The sequence below is a fragment of the Schistocerca piceifrons genome, chromosome 8 (assembly GCF_021461385.2).
Source record: "Schistocerca piceifrons isolate TAMUIC-IGC-003096 chromosome 8, iqSchPice1.1, whole genome shotgun sequence".
Taxonomy (NCBI): Eukaryota; Metazoa; Arthropoda; class Insecta; order Orthoptera; family Acrididae; genus Schistocerca; species Schistocerca piceifrons.
Genome location: NC_060145.1, coordinates 487774926 through 487791566, shown reverse-complemented (window position 1 = coordinate 487791566; position 16641 = coordinate 487774926). Strand labels below are relative to the sequence as shown.

General features: G+C 44.9%; 1 protein-coding gene and 4 non-coding genes across 5 annotated transcripts in view; 1 reads left to right on the top strand and 4 right to left on the bottom strand.

The window, feature by feature from the left end:
* Positions 1 to 1039: 1039 nt before the first annotated feature.
* Positions 1040 to 1114, bottom strand: Trnas-cga. Its single transcript has one exon. It is a non-coding gene; the product is annotated as a tRNA-Ser (tRNA).
* Positions 1115 to 1340: 226 nt separating this feature from the next.
* Positions 1341 to 1415, bottom strand: Trnas-cga. Its single transcript has one exon. It is a non-coding gene; the product is annotated as a tRNA-Ser (tRNA).
* A 226-nt stretch (positions 1416 to 1641) lies between these two features.
* On the bottom strand, positions 1642 to 1716 carry Trnas-cga. Its single transcript has one exon. It is a non-coding gene; the product is annotated as a tRNA-Ser (tRNA).
* Positions 1717 to 1942: 226 nt separating this feature from the next.
* Positions 1943 to 2017, bottom strand: Trnas-cga. The gene has a single exon. It is a non-coding gene; the product is annotated as a tRNA-Ser (tRNA).
* A 13765-nt stretch (positions 2018 to 15782) lies between these two features.
* Positions 15783 to 16641, top strand: part of LOC124711210 (D-xylose transporter) — a 356560-nt gene continuing 355701 nt past the window's right edge. The window contains exon 1 of the mRNA XM_047241156.1: positions 15783 to 15801. The gene's annotated coding sequence lies outside the window, so the exon portion shown is untranslated. The remainder of the gene's footprint in view (positions 15802 to 16641) is intronic.

Sequence of the window (16641 nt, the reverse complement as noted above, 5' to 3'; positions counted from 1 at the left end):
TCCTCAACAATAGCTGTAGTCGAGGAACAATGTTGTGAGCAGCACTGTAAAGCATGTCCGGGGTTATGGTGAGGCACTGGCGTCGGATGTTGACTTTCAGCATCCCCAGAGATGTCGGTCGATCACGATACACTTGCGACCTCAGGTAACCCCAAAGCCAATCATCGCACGGACTGAGGATCTGGAAGGCCAAGCATGACGAAAGTGGTGGCTCAGCGCACGATCATCACCAAAGGACGCGCGCAAGACATCTTTCACGCACCATCTGTCGGACATTTTATGAACTTTGTTTGTTTTTTTTTTTTTTTTGTTGCAATAAAACCCCATGTCATTCCAAGCTTGTGTGTCAATTTTTACCTCTCTATCTACATTATTCCGTGGTTTATTTTCGAATTTATACTGACTTTTTGATCACCCTGTATATCTTGCAAAAGAAAATATCTGCGTGTTATATTCGTCGGTAAAAATGGTACTTGTAAAATATCTGTGCACCCTGTGGATCGACAGAAAAATGTACATCAGAAATATATATACCCTCCTTACATGTCACGTAAGATGAATAGCTTCCAAGTTTCACTTACCGCTAGCCGTCCAAGTCTGTTAAGTATAAATATATGAACAGGGTGAAGAAAAATTCCCGCACTCGCACTTCACACTGGATTGCCCCACATAATAGCAATACAAAAATGTCTGTCAAAAATTTCGTCCTGCACATATTTCCGGCAGTACATGGACGATAAGGACTGGCAGTATGGCAGCACTGCAATCACATGTACGGTAGCTGCCTCTGTCAGCACTAGAGAGTAGTGCTGCACAGTTCTTGCAGTGGACAGCATGTTGGGTTAGCACGCAGGAGGTCGAAGGTTCATTTCTGGGTCGAGTTTGTTTTTATTTGCGGATTTCGTTCTGCCGTATAATACTGTAGTACGCTCCGTCTCTTAAGCCACACGTATCCGACATTTACATAGTACAGTGTTTTGTAATGGTGAACGTAACAAAAACGTGTTCATACAGAAACTTCCTGGCAGATTAAAACTGTGTGCCCGACCGAGACTCGAACTCGGGACCTTTGCCTTTCGCGGGCAAGTGCTCTACCAACTGAGCCACCGAAGCACGACTCACGTCCGGTACTCACAGCTTTACTTCTGCCAGTACCTCGTCTCCTACCTTCCAAACTTTACAGAAGCTCTCCTGCGAACCTTGCAGAACTAGCACTCCTGAAAGAAAGGATATTGCGGAGACATGGCTTAGCCACAGCCTGGGGGATGTTTCCAGAATGAGATTTTCACTCTGCAGCGGAGTGTGCGCTGATATGAAACTTCCTGGCAGATTAAAACTGTGTGCCCGACCGAGACTCGAACTCGGGACCTTTGCCTTTCGCGGGCAAGTGCTCTACCAACTGAGCCACCGAAGCACGACTCACGTCCGGTACTCACAGCTTTACTTCTGCCAGTACCTCGTCTCCTACCTTCCAAACTTTACAGAAGCTCTCCTGCGAACCTTGCAGAACTAGCACTCCTGAAAGAAAGGATATTGCGGAGACATGGCTTAGCCACAGCCTGGGGGATGTTTCCAGAATGAGATTTTCACTCTGCAGCGGAGTGTGCGCTGATATGAAACTTCCTGGCAGATTAAAACTGTGTGCCCGACCGAGACTCGAACTCGGGACCTTTGCCTTTCGCGGGCAAGTGCTCTACCAACTGAGCCACCGAAGCACGACTCACGTCCGGTACTCACAGCTTTACTTCTGCCAGTACCTCGTCTCCTACCTTCCAAACTTTACAGAAGCTCTCCTGCGAACCTTGCAGAACTAGCACTCCTGAAAGAAAGGATATTGCGGAGACATGGCTTAGCCACAGCCTGGGGGATGTTTCCAGAATGAGATTTTCACTCTACAGCGGAGTGTGCGCTGATATGAAACTTCCTGGCAGATTAAAACTGTGTGCCCGACCGAGACTCGAACTCGGGACCTTTGCCTTTCGCGGGCAAGTGCTCTACCAACTGAGCCACCGAAGCACGACTCACGTCCGGTACTCACAGCTTTACTTCTGCCGGTACCTCGTCTCCTACCTTCCAAACTTTACAGTCAGAAATAGGCAACTGAAACAAATAACCTGTCATAGAGCAGAGTAACTACAAAAGCAATATCAATTTCGAAATTCTAAAATTGATTTCACGGTTAAACAACACCTACTAGTCATTTATACTACACGCAGTACATCTCACAGTGGTTAGCACTCGAGGCTCGCATTCGGGAGCCGGCCAGAATGGCCGAGCAGTTCTAGGCGCTACAGTCTGGAACTGCGCGACCGCTACGGTCGCAGGTTCGAATCCTGCCTCGGGCATGGATGTGTGTGATGTCCTTAGGTTAGTTAGGTTTAAGTAGTTCTAAGTTCTAGGGGACTGATGACCTCAGCAGTTGAGTCCCATAGTGCTCAGAGCCATTTGAACCTTTTGTTCGCATTCGGGAGGACGACGGTTCAGAAACGCGTCCAGCTACCCTGATTTAGGTTTTCCGTGATTTCCCTAAATCGCTTAACGTAAATGGCAGGATGGTTCCTTTGAAAGGGTACGGCCGACTTCCTTCCCCATCCTTCCCTAAGCCGATGGAAACGACGAACTCACAGTTTGCTCCCGTCGCCCAAATCAACCAAGAAACTTGTTGCTAAAGTATTACATCTGAGAGAAAGTACTGACATCCTCTCAGATGTAACACATTAGCAATCAGTAGCAATAATAATTTCCATATTAATGATTTTTACAAAAGAATACATTGTCCTCTGAACCGACGATCAAAGCGACCACCCTGCACCTCCAAAGATTGCGCGATTTACTGGATTGTACAGCACTGGACTCTTCGCAACATGGCTGCATCCAAAACACAAGAGAAGCATGAACACTCGCAATCTGTTCTTTCACATTTGTCGGTAGAGTAGAACACATGCGCTCCTTGAAGTGTCTCCACAGGAAGAAATCCAGGGGATTTAGGTCAGGTGAATGCGGAGGCCATACAACTGGACCTCCTCGTCCGAGCCATTTCCTTGGAAATGTTTTGTCCAAATACCGTCGCACATTAATTCCAAAGTCTGGATGTGCACCATCATATTCAAACCATAACCTCCGCCCAACATGAAGTGGAACATCTTCCAGTGTGTTGGGCAAGTAGTTTGAGAGGAATGCATGATATCTTCGTGCAGTCGGTTGGTCAGGCACCAAGTAAGCATCCAAACTCCTATATCGCAATATTCCGGCCCACACGTTGATGCCAAAGCGAACTTGATATCGACGGCTGCAAGTGATGTGTGGGTTAACGCCACACCAATGGTGGGAGTTGTGCATACAGAAGACACCCCAAGTGTGAACATTGCTTAATCCGCCCATATTACAGTGTTTATGAAGTCGTCGTTGGCTTCCTGTTATTGTTTGAACCATTCAGAGAATCGCATCCGCAGATGGCGGTCTGTAGGATGCAGGTATTGCGTTGAAGAATAATGACAGGGGTGCAGCCCACGCTCGTGCAGCACGTGCGTTGCGAGACACGCGGCTGCCTTGCTACGCTACGTGTACTTCTTCGCTGGAGCTCTTGGCATATGACCTCCAGAATAGCTTCCCCAGTAGCTGCATTACGGCGGGTCCGTGGACGACCTCACTCACGCTACGGTGGAAGCAGAGAACCTGTCTCCCGAAGGCAAAGCTGCAGACGACGAAACGTATTCTTGTCTGGATGACATCAATCAGGATATCTAGCAGCATATTCACGAGCACCAACACCAGCTCAATTATCAGATGCACAAAGGACCAGAAGGGTAACCACATATTCCTCGTTTGTGTATGTCATACGGCAGCCACACTGCTTTAGAATAACACAAGAAGAAAATACGATACGTGTACGAGTGTACATGGATCCTGTGATGGACGCGTTACTTCGTTAGCAGGTAGTCTCTGTTCAAATGGTTCAAATGGCTCTGAGCACTAAGGTCATCAGTCCCCTAGACTTAGAACTACTTAAACCTAACCTAAGGACATCACACACATGCATGCAGGCAGGATTCGAACCTGCGACCGTAGCAGCAGCGCGGTTCCAGCCTAGAACCGCTCGGTCACAACGGCCGGAGCTAGTCTCTGTCTGGTGAACAGTGCACTCATCATAAACACGTTATTAGTCGCAGTGGCCTGTTCCACTTAACGTGCATCAACACTCTTACAGCTGTTATTTGCTAATTGTGAAATGTTCGTTTTCGCGTTACACTGTTTCCCTAACGGTATAGGACGTGATGTTTCCACATGTCCATAGGTTATAATAATAATAATGTTAATAATAATAATAACAAATGGAAATACTTACTAAACGGCATGCACCTTTCAGACTCAATATTGAAAGGCATAATTAATGGTTCCATGGTGATAATGCATACAAATGGTAACCGAGTTCGGAAATTATTTGCAAATAACGTTGCTGGTGGTACTAACAGCTGTAAGTTAAGTGTAACAGGCCACTGCGACTAACCCTAACGAAATGTAAAGCACCCGAACGTGGAAAGTAAACGTTGGTGCTAATCGATGGCACCATTGGGGGAGGGTACACAGAAGACAGATTTGAAATCTAGTAGATGCAGTGGCGCGAAACAGTTCGCGTCCACAACGTGAAAAAGGCTTCTTTAAAAGCTGACCAGTGAAAACCATTGTGTTGTGTCCTATCTATTCGTCAAATATGGGGTGCCTAGGAAACCTGCTTTCTCGGATCGCTAGACAACAATTCAGGCAAATCGTCTTAACGAATTTTTATTACAGTAAGATAAATACAATACCTAACTTTGAGAATTTACTATGTCGTGTCGCAAGGAATGGGCGATAGACAAAATAAGAAAATCTCTTCGGTATATACAATTCCTAATACAAGCAAAATTATACAGTTTCTAAGTCGCTGCTGTAGAGCTCGTAGAACGGCTAGTCTTCAACTAGGTGCGACCAGGCGGCGAGGCGCTTATGTTTTCTTCGCCTAGAGGCCGCTGCTGTCTCGGTGTCGTCCTAGAGAGCGGCGAGTCAGCGTAGTATTGGCTGACGTCTTCTTCAACGCACTCTCTGGTCGGCGTGCCGGCGGTTGACTTTACGCCGTAACACGTTGTACTTCCATTTCTGTTGAAAGGGTACAGTACCGCCCAACATTGAAAATAGGTACGAAATTCTTGTCAGAACAACACATTTTTGGGTAAAAGTAACTCAATTTCAATTAATACAGCGAAGCCGGATACCAGTGTGGGAAAGAATGACAATTTATTTATTTAATTGATCACATGTGCACTCCCTCAAAATAAATCCCTACATCCAGTTTGGTGAGATCTGTGAAAGGAATGAATGTATGGTCGTCTGCTAACCACAGATAGTGAATCGGAATATATGATCATCTTTGAGTCGATCCTTTGGCTACCTTTGGTGAGACCAAAGAGATGGAAGTTACCAGAGCTTTGAGCGTCGGAAATGTGGCTGACCAATAAGGTAGCAGGGTGCTTCTCCCACTTCGAGAGAGGTGCGAGAGAATCGGAATACGGCCATGTTTCAAGCACTCTGCCGCTGAACCTTCTGCTGTAAAGACCTGTTTTTTTTGTGGTGCTCCGTGATGAAAGAGTGGAGGCATGGTATGGATGTGGAATATTTAAGAGTAGTTAGAATTAATAATTTCTCTTTCACAGGACCTTTTGTGGGGAAAATTACAAAGTGAGGCAGGTAATTTTAAGGGGATTGTAGTAAACCAACGGTCACAAAGAGCCCACGTGTAGTTATAAGTTGAGATACTTCCGTGAACTTAAGCTGAAATATTTAAGAATTAATAGCGTGTGTACATTAAGCTGAAATATTTAAGAATTAATAGCGTGTGTACAATAAGCTGAAATATTTAAGAAATAGCGTGTGTATCATAAGTTGAAGTATTTAAGAAATATCATTCCGTGTGACGCTAAATTTAAACTCTGAGAGAGAATCAAGGTGAGTCGGCCGTTTTTCCAGCAACGCCACTTGGCTTGCATTGCACAGGAAGACGTGCGTTTATCTCCAGAGTTCACAGTAGGAAAGTAGAATTACAAAGTGGGGCAGTGTCGTGTGAAACGGATAAATATTGATTGAAGTGGGAAAGCGGAAAGTGAAGAAGTTGTAACCGTTCTTTGTGTAATATTTCATATTGTTGTGTTGTGTATGTCTTGTAATTTGGGTATGTGTGTTTTGCATGGGAGTAGCAAGGTAGTTTCGAAAGATTTGTGGGTATGCCTGTTCCTTCTGTATCGCTCGATCTGGGGGAAAGTTTTGTGAGGATTATTGTGAGAGGCGAAGTGTGAGGTATAATAAAAGATCCACCATCCGATCCAGGGAGTGCACTGTTGCGGTAAATAGATTACGAGACCATAGTATAGAGATTCACTAACGTAAAGCCATGCCCACTGGGCGGAGTTTCTCATGTGATTTTGTTGTAGGTTGTAGAATTTGTGTGTTTAGGAATAAATCAAATAGTGAAAAGAAAGAGATTGGTGGCCTTTTTCATTAAATTGTATGTTATCGTAATGTCCCGAATTTATATAAAAGCCGTTAAATCAAAGACAAAAGGTAAATGTGGTATTGCCAGTGCGTAGTGTACAGTCAGAGTTCTATAAATCACTGATAGTCAGATGCGTGTTTCCGTTGCGTATTATTCATACAGGAGGATAATTTGTAACTAAATAGTAAGATTCGAGAATTCATGTTGCTCGATAAATTAAGGAAGATTCCACTCGCTTGGCAAACCACTCATCTTGCAGGCCTGACTGCTTGATGCCACAGTATGAGAAAGGCAAGTGGGTGCCTCTCACTGTGTTTGTAGAACGTAAGAGCAAATCTTCTGTTGAAGACCGACTCGACGATATGGCGCCAGATAATGCACCACCCAGATCACATTTAGCAAATAATAACCGCTACTCCTCGACCCAGAATCGAACCTCCGATAATCTGCCTGCAGACTCAAAACACTATCCTCTGTACCGACTGCAAAGCACTACCGCACTTCCTGGCAGAGATAGTTACCGTACATGTAAATACAGATTTCCCATCTTTAAAGTCTATTTACTGCCAGAAATATGGGCAGGACGAAATTTTGTATTGCTAATACGTGAGGAATGGCTCTGCAAAGTCTGAGTGCGCGAATTTTTTTCCTCCCTTACATATATATATTTCACAGCCGACCATAATTATTGTCGTATAACAACCATGTAATTGCTACTATTATGACTACGAAGTTAGTTGTAGTGTAAGAATAAAAATTTCTCCACATTAGGTTTTAGCATAGATTTATATGTATATGTAAATTGTAATTACTTCAATGAGTGAATTTTTTCCTTTCTTTGTTCAAAAAAAAGGATCTATGCATTGAATATTACAACCAATGTGCACGTCAAAAACCAAATTTTATCTCAAGAATCAAATTGTGTCTGTGAGAATTAAATAGATAAAAAATCGTTACCGTATGTCTTTGTTGTTGTTATTTACAAAAAAAACCTATCTTCATAGCATGCGCAAGAAACAAATGACATTAGTTTGAACATGAAAGTAAAGTTTAACATAGAAGATAACAAAACATATAGAATGGTTGGATGGTATTGCGCCTATCGAGTGGCACAAATTGGGGTATGGGAACAAGAGGCACATGACCATGTCTGCTTCCAAAGACATACAGCAAACATGTCTAAAATTATATCACCAGTACTTCAAGAAAACCACAGATGTAGTATTTGTGCAAAGCGATATACTACCATGGTGGGAGCAGGGTGAAAAGAAATCATATACTGACTCTCAGACAAAAATTCATTCACTTTTATCCAACTTAAACGTAATTTTACATTTTCATAAGCAGACACAACGCTATTTCCATGTATCTTCTTCTTCTTAAGTCGATGAAGAGGAGGACATGCATAGAATTCCAGGTCTTGAATGGCAGAAAACTTGAAGATTCGACGTATCTGTGTGATGTTCCCCTCACTTTGACCTAGATTATGGTATCTGTGTGGTCGAATAATCGAAGCGATGTCACCATATCTTTATAGGATATACTGGTGAATTCTATGGTAGAAACGCGTTAACTAAGTTGCTCTCCTCCGTGTCCTAACACACTTCACATCCTTGAAAGACCTCAGCGATCCAGTGTTTGGTGAGAAAGCGTCTGTTACAGTGGTGTCTTCTGAGGGTGCTATGAGTACAACATCTTTCAATATGAATTGTCTGCACTCATAAACATAGAAACTCTGAGCGTGTACAATGATGTTCACACCTTGAGATGCCACTGTGAAATATTCTGGGTGTATTCATTCATACAGCTTGTAGCACAATACTGGTGCGCGAGCAACAGTTAATCACATGGTCATGTAGAATTAGAGCAGCAGTGTATTCTGGGAAATTTTCTGAAGATTCAAATTCAATTTGTACATCTGTAGGTCCAGATTTAATTATCTGAGCAGTCTGTTATGATAATTATCACCAGACCCTTGAATTTCCACGGTCTGAGTAGACATCCTTCATAGTATGAAGCATGAAATCTTGCATACATATCATATACAAGACTGTATACATTTTCATTCCACTGCAGGTGTAAATTATCATACGCGTAGAATACGGAGTTCAGATTAGCATTAGTTAACCTGCAATTGTCAAATTCGGTGGAATCATTTGCTATAGTTCGTCTCCTATTGTTCTGAAATGCAAGTATGATGAAGCTGGGCGTCTCCAATTGAGCAGATGTTTTATTAGCTAATGTTTGTATCCTTGCAGTCGATAGCACTGGGAACTCGAAAACCTCCCATGAACGGAAAGATAATGGTAGAAATATAACAGCATTCAGAACTTTTAAAAGCTTCACATGCTGCTCATCGAATATAGTGATGTGTGGCATTTTCCATGTCATTTTATTGATGATTATCTCGTTGAGCTACATGACTGTAGGAGTAGTTACCCGTTGCACTCTGTACCGAAAAAAGTTCCTGTTTAGCATACAAAACAATTTGCTGCATGCCTTCAAAGCGTCCCATAAGCAGGTTTAGAGCTATACACGCAGCGAAACTATAGCACTCTTCACCTGTTCTACCCACTGGCTCGTCTACATACCATGCATTTTCTACATCATTCAGATTCGAGAGAGAAGCAGAGACACATTTTAAGAGTTGATGCTATACCTGTATTGCGTGTATGGTCAATCTCGACTCAATTAAGTTCATATCATGTCTCATAAAACAGGAACGCTAAAGCCTTACATGTAACGTTCAATGCTACTGTAGGCGTACATCTCTTTTCATAAATGATACATCAATATAAATGAAACTCTTACATGGGAGGGTTGTAACGTCGTGGTTGAATGACAATCCTAATTTCACCAGTCATGTTAAATGTGGTTGATGCATAGGGCTTATGCGAGAATTACACGTGGCATATAATATGGACAAATATATTATACTAGACCTGACATGTCATTAGATTTTCACGCAATTTGGCTGCATAGATCCTGAGAAATCGGTACCCAGAACAACCACCTCTGGCCGTAATAACGGCATTCATACGCTCGGACATTGAGTCAAACAGATCTTGGATGGCGTGTACAGGTACAGCTGCCCATGCAGCTTCAACACGATGCCACAGTTCATCAAGAGTAGTGACTGGCGTATTGTGACGAGCTAGTTGCTCGGCCACCATTGACCAGACGTTTTCAGTTGGTGAGAGATCTGGAGAATGTGCTGGCCAGGGCAGCAGTACAACATTTTCTGTATCCAGAAAGGCCCGTACAGGACCTTCAAGATGCGGTCGTGCATTATCCTGCTGAAATGTAGGGTTTCGCAGGGATCGAATGAATGGTAGAGCCACGGGTCGTAACGCATCTCAAATGTAACGTCCACTGTTCAAAGTGCCGTCAATGCGAACAAGGGGTGACCGAGAAGTGTAACCAATGGCACTTCATACCATCACGTCAGGTGATACGCCAGTATGACGATGGCGAATACTCGCTTCCAATGTGCGTTCACCGCGATGTCGCCAAACACGGATGCGACCATCATGATGCTGTAAACAGAACCTGGATTCATCCGAAAAAAAGACGTTTTGCCATTCGTGCACCCAGGTTCGTTGTTGAGTACACCGTCGCAGGCGCTCCTGTCTGTGATGCAGCGTCAAGGGTAACCGCAGCCATGGTCTCGGGGCTTATAGTCCATGCTGCTGCAAACGTCGTCGAACTGTTCGTGCCGATGGTTGTTGTCTTGCAAACGTCCCCATGTGGTGACTCAGGGATCGAGACGTGGCTGCACGATCCGTTACAGCCATGTGGATAAGATGCCTTTCATCTCGACTATTAGTGATACGAGGCCGTTGGGATCCAGCGCGGCGTTCCGTATTACCCTCCTGAGCCCACCGATTCCATATTCTGCTAACAGTCATTGGATCTCGACCAACGCGAGCAGCAATGTCGCGATACGATAAACCGCAATCGCAATAGGCAACATTCCGACCTTTATCAAAGTCGGAAACGTGATGGTACGCATTTCTCCTTCTTACACGAGGCCACACAACAACGTTTCACCAGGCAACGCCGGACAACTGCTGTTTGTGTATGCGAAATACGTTGGCAACTTTTCGTCATGTCAGCACGTTGCAGGTGTCGCCACCGGCGCCAACCTTGTGTGAATGCTCCGAGAAGCTAATCATTTGCATATCGCAGCATCTTCTTCCTGTCGGTTAAATTTCGCGTCTGTAGCACGTCATCTTCGTGGTGTAGCAATTTTAATGGCCAGTAGTGTAGTTTCCAAATGATACCCGCTTGCTGTTCTGTTGTGAAGTGCAATGCTGTGTGTTGTGCACGTTGGTTTTATACCTTGTGCCCAACCTACCTTCGTGGACAATACAATGACGCTGGGGCCAAGTTAAAGGTCACCACCGCCGCTTCTGGTCCTGATAGGTTTCTGCACATTCAAGGTCACTGCTGGTTCAGCTTTAGATGTAGCCATACAATAATTTCCTCGCCGCGAAATTCGACAAGTTGATTATCCTGGTCCATAATACGCAGCTCCAGATAGTCCAAAACCTGAACGGTTACTGAGAGGTAAATAGGGTTGGTAGGGGTCTCAGTGATCTTATACCCTGTTCCCACTGATGGAAAGAATCCGTAAATTGTATGAATCAATCTACTATTAAGGTAGGAGTTCGTTGCAACGTTAAACTCGACATGAACTGTGCTGACGGCAAGTCTATCCACTGACTGGTTAGAGTCCTTGTACAAAACCCGTCCTTTTGTGAAACCCAGTAGCCGTCCTACTGAACCTATCTGGTTACGTCAATCGCTGCATTCGGTGCTTTTATTTGCACGTAGCACAATCCCTTTGTCAGACCATTTCAAAACGTTGTTTAAATCGTCAGTATCGCATACACCACTTATTATTTACAATTTATTTTCCACCATTAATTTCCAGATGATGTTTATTGTTTGCATATGTGATATTCGCAAATTTTGTTATACGTATACCTCCAGTCCAGGAACCTAAATACTCCACTTGCTTAAATCAATCGTGGGAAGCAATTCACTCATGACGTTGACGATCGTTCTTTTAGTCAGACTATATGACACTACATCTGAACTTCAACTGATGAGTGGATGTTTAAGGCATGTCTTTATATATTCTGATTCGTAAATATTAAAAACAACATGATGCACAGATGCCCACACATATGAGTATTAAAGTCTTCATTAGACGTAAATTGTAGAACAGACGTCTTTTGACCGTGAAGTATTGTTGTAACTCTTCTGGTGGCTGCAGGTCTCGAAATGAGTTGGATTAGTAGACGTTATTTATATTATTCTTAACGACTGCCACCCAGTGGGTTCCTGGTCCCCCATAAACATCTAAATTCACTATTCCACATTTTCCAGATTTACACATAGTCTCTGGTATGTATCCCGCATAATCACAGCATGGAATCTTGGATTGCTGAGTTGTTTTCCCAACAAATTTGTGCAGATCTTTATTTGCAAGCGGTCTATCCGGTAGGATAGCTAATAGGCTTTCCCTTTTCCTTATGGAGAGACCTAGTCCTCTCTTGCGTAGTTTCCGTTACAGTCATTTTCCGATGGTTGCTGTTTCCATCATGTCTTCTTGCTTCCTTTAGCTGCTCCAGGGAGATCTGTGTGTTCTTCACTGTTCTGTCAATAACCGCAATAGCACCAGCCAGTGAAACCATCGCTGAGAGACGTTCAAGGGTTGGAATGAGAAAGGGGATAATTATGCCTGATGTCTTCAGTATCGGCAGAACCCTTGTGGTGCTTTAACTTGTTCCTTATGTATCAGAGCACTTTTAGCTGGGTACAGTTTTGAGACACCTCTTCTTCTTCTTCATCGTTTTCTTCTTCTTCAGTGCACGACGTGCAGCGTTCATAACCTCCTTGAAATTCACATTCAAGTCCATCTAATTTTTATCACGCATGGTTTTATCAACTACAATTTCTGCCCTATACTAATATCCTCTCTCACACGTATTGCCGTGGGTGTTATCAGCTAAAATTCTATCTGCAGCTTAAATTCTGGGAGATTTTTTAGTTTTGCGTATGCAGTGGCGTGTTCAATACAAGCCTCATCAAAGGAAGTTTGTCGAGAATACCACCACCTCTTATAATGTGTCTCCCATCGTGCATGTTACGCTGCTGTGCTGGTTGTGCTCTGTGCCGCCTAGTACACAGCAAATCGTCAGCGTCCATCCTGCTGTTTTGTGTTGTTAGAAAACCAAGTGCTCTACTTCCTCAACGTCCTACAACACGCTCTATGAGAAACACTTGTGGTTCTGAGCTCTTCTGCATTTCTTCCGTGTAAAAGCATGCTGAAATTTCAGTAACACTGCTATCCTTTCAGATGTAAGTTCTGGGATTTGTTCTCTACACTCTGGAAACTGTGAATACCTCAGATGCTGTCTTGTGTTTTGATATACATACCAAATCACCGACATTAAATTTCTGTTTACGTGGATTCAGCATTTTAATACGGTAGTACGCCATACCCACTGTAACTTCTCTTCCCAGTTTTTTTTTAACAGGTGATGCCCAGGCAAATTTGGAGTATGTATCAATAACCATTAAAATGCATTTGAATCCACTGTTCACTTAGGAATATTCCTGCATATCTAAGACGTCCGCCTGCCATAAGTCATCCAAAACTTTAATCATAACGAGTGTATGTTTTTCATGCTGGTTTGTGCAGTTCTTGAACTACCATCTCCATATTTATTCGACTACACCTCTATCTCTAGGCTCGTAGATTACTGAAATAACCTCATTTGAATTACCTACCAGCAGCTGATAACATAACCAGACATAGTCGATCTATTAGCTCAATTTTAAAAAAGTTTTTTTTAAAAAGGCGTTGGAGCCCCTCCACGCCCACATCGACATGATGGCCAACTCAAAAGGTCTACTGCCATCTGTGCATAAAGGTTACTTATCACTAAAGTGAGGTGTCACAGAATGTGGGTACTGCGATTAACCATTAATACGCGCTCATCTGGAAACTGGGTCGAAAGTGTCGAACGTAGGGTAGCGGTTTGAAGGGCAGAGGGCAAAAAGTGCCAAGCAAGAGCCAAGGGAAAGAAATCGTCTGCGATAGTTAGGTCGGGTGGTAAGAGCAGTAGCGGATGTGTTGCTGCCTGCGACAGGCCACGCAAGGGTAGGCTTGTTAGGAGTGGGTATCATGACATTATGCGGTGCTGTTATTCGGCGGCTGCCGCTGGGTGCCGGTGTGGAACTCTCGGTTAGCGTCAGCACACTTGTAACTGTTTGGTTCATTATCGTTCTGTGTCCAATAGGTCGTATATCCGATGCACAGTGTAGGGTGATGCTGGCGATTTGTTTGTGCGTCAGTGGGCGAGCTCGTCGGTTTCCCTGCTGTAGCCTGTTGGTCGGCTTTAACAGCAGCTGGTATATCCAGTCAACGTTGCTGATATGCAGGGGCTAGCTGACGTTTGTCGCTTGTTGGTGTATGTTAGCTTGCCACAGGTGGTTATGCCCTAGCTAGTAGTGTCTTTGGTGAAGTGGACTGACAAGGCAGCCAGTCCACAGTGACGGGTAGCCGAAAGAAAGGCACGCGTACACACACACGCCGACGGGCGTCAAGTACTGGAACAGGCTACGTAATTAATGCTATGAAGAAAAGTACGTAGCTGGATTAATACTTATCTTTAATCAATCATTGTGGTACATCGCTCTTGACTATACACAGGAGACTTTAATTACAATCACTGTAAGGCTAATGGCGCCTTGCTAGTTAGTAGCCATTAACTAAGCTGAAGGCTATTCTGTCTCTCGGCTAATGAGAGAGAAAGGCTTCGTACATCTAGTAGCTAGCTAGGTCGTCCGTACAACTGGGGCGAGTGCTTGTTCATATCACGAGACCTGCCTTGTGGTGGCGCTAGGTCTGCAATCACACAGTGGCGACACGCGGGTCCGACATGAACTAAATGGACCGCGGCCGATTTAATCTACCACCTAGCAAGTGTGGTGTCTGGCGGTGACACCACATTTGGCCGCTTATGCTTCCACCTATGGTAGTGATCATAGTTTCCCAGAGTAAGAACGAAAGGATTGTTCGAGAGTCTCGAGTTCCTGTACAGTCGTGTGGCGTGTTTTCCGAATACTTCCTTGAGGGTTTCTAGGCGGTATTCATTGTGAAGGTCCACGGTGAGACTGTAGCGCGCAGCGTTGCTAATGATTCGTAGCACCTTGTTCTGTATGATCTGCAGGCGGCGCAGTCGTGTAGGAGCTGCATATCCCCAGACGGGAGCTGCGTACGTCATCAGAGGTCTAATCAGTGTCATGTATATGGACCTCGACACCCTCCTATTCAGTGTGCTTTCCCTGTTGAGCATCGGGTAGAGCTGTTTGAGCCTCGAGTGCGCTCTGTTGGCAATGTACTCGATGTGGTCTCCCCATGTAAGTTTCCGGTCCAGCCAGACACCTAGGAATCCGACGTTCTCTCGGAAACGTATTGGGCGTTTATGTAGTGTTATCTGTGTACTGTGTTAATGTTTGCGCAGTAGTTTCGGTCTGCGTGTAAACAGAACTGCTTCGCACTTGTCGAAGTTTACTTTAATACGCCATCGTTCCAACCGAGGCTCGGGCTCGGCAGTTCTGAGTGCCGTCTGTATTCGTGAATTAATGTTCGACGGTTTCCAAGGAACTTCCTCAGGAGATTACAGCGACATGGGCAGCGCTCTCCACACGAGCATTGACTGACGCAGTTGCGGCGACCGCTCGTCGTTCTGTTATGTGTATAGACGCCGACGGTGAACATTTTGAACACTTGAAGTAACCATGTGCTAACCTGAAGGTTGTACAACACGTGTGATCAATTATTAAATGTAAAATAAATAAATGAGAAATACTCATCATTCCTTAAAGTGTGTATCCTTTCTTCTGGCGGACACTGTATTTGTGTGTGAGTGTGCGACCCCCGGCAGATGTTGTGCCCTGGTGCGCGTCTAGGAGGCGTGCAGGAGGCGCTCGGCGCTGGACGGCTCCGGGCTGCTCCAGAGCGGTGGTCGGGCTCCAGGACTGCGGCGCGGCGCCGGCTCGGCACGTCAGAAACCGGTCGGCAGCATTTCGCGGTTTCGCAGGCGCTGGAGGTGGTGTGACGTCAGAGCGGCCGACGTCAGCGGAGAGTCTGGAGCGGCCAGGAGCAGAGGCCGCAGTCGGGCGGCGCGCGCCAAAGTCTCCAGCTTCCAGCCTCCAGCCTCCAGCCTCCAGCCTCCGGACCCAGGGCAGCAGCCACGGTGAGCCAGCCCTCCTCACAGCAGGCGATTGCGATTTGTCTCGCCTTCATGCTACCCCTTGTTTTACCTTTTTCTTAGATTAGGACCGTCCGTATGCGTCTGAATAAACATTAGATTTGTTTTGCGAGACGCGTTTCGCTTCAGCTGTGTGTTCTGATACTGCTCAACACGTGCTCTTGCTGTACCGCTGGTCAAGTTGTTACGCCCGCAGCACTGATTAACATTTTCACTGCGGAACACAGAACCGCACTCACACTTCTTAGCCTGTTTGGAACATTTCTGGAAATGCACACGGACGATCCTAAACAAAAATCAACATTAATGTGATACAAGCAGCCACTGTGCATCGGCAGATCAGAAACATTAAAAGTGCAACTGATTTCTTTATTAGCTCCAGCCGACCCAGATGCACCTCTCCAAGGATTTACAGTCTAATTGAATCAATAAAAGGCAATGCTTTTGAATGCTAGAATAGACGTTTTATCCATTTATGCACAAAGCGTTTCGGAGAATGATAGCATTATCAGGTGTGTTTTTCGTGTATCTCACCTAGAAACGACGTCATCTTCTTTTTCCTGGTCTCATGCTGTGTCTCCACGGTACCGGCATGTTATTCTGAATTTGGCAGTCTCAGCAGACGTGACAGGATGCACTTCCTACCGCCACGCCTGTCCACGCCTCCCCCTTCCCCCACCGGGGCGGGAACTGTGTACTGTGTACCCCACTCTCCAAGGACGTAGCCACGATTTTGTCAAAGGCTGGGGGGGGCGGCGAGGGGAGGGGGGAGGAGTCCGATCTGTTAAACAGGTTCTCAAAGAGACTCATGTTGTTCATTTATTC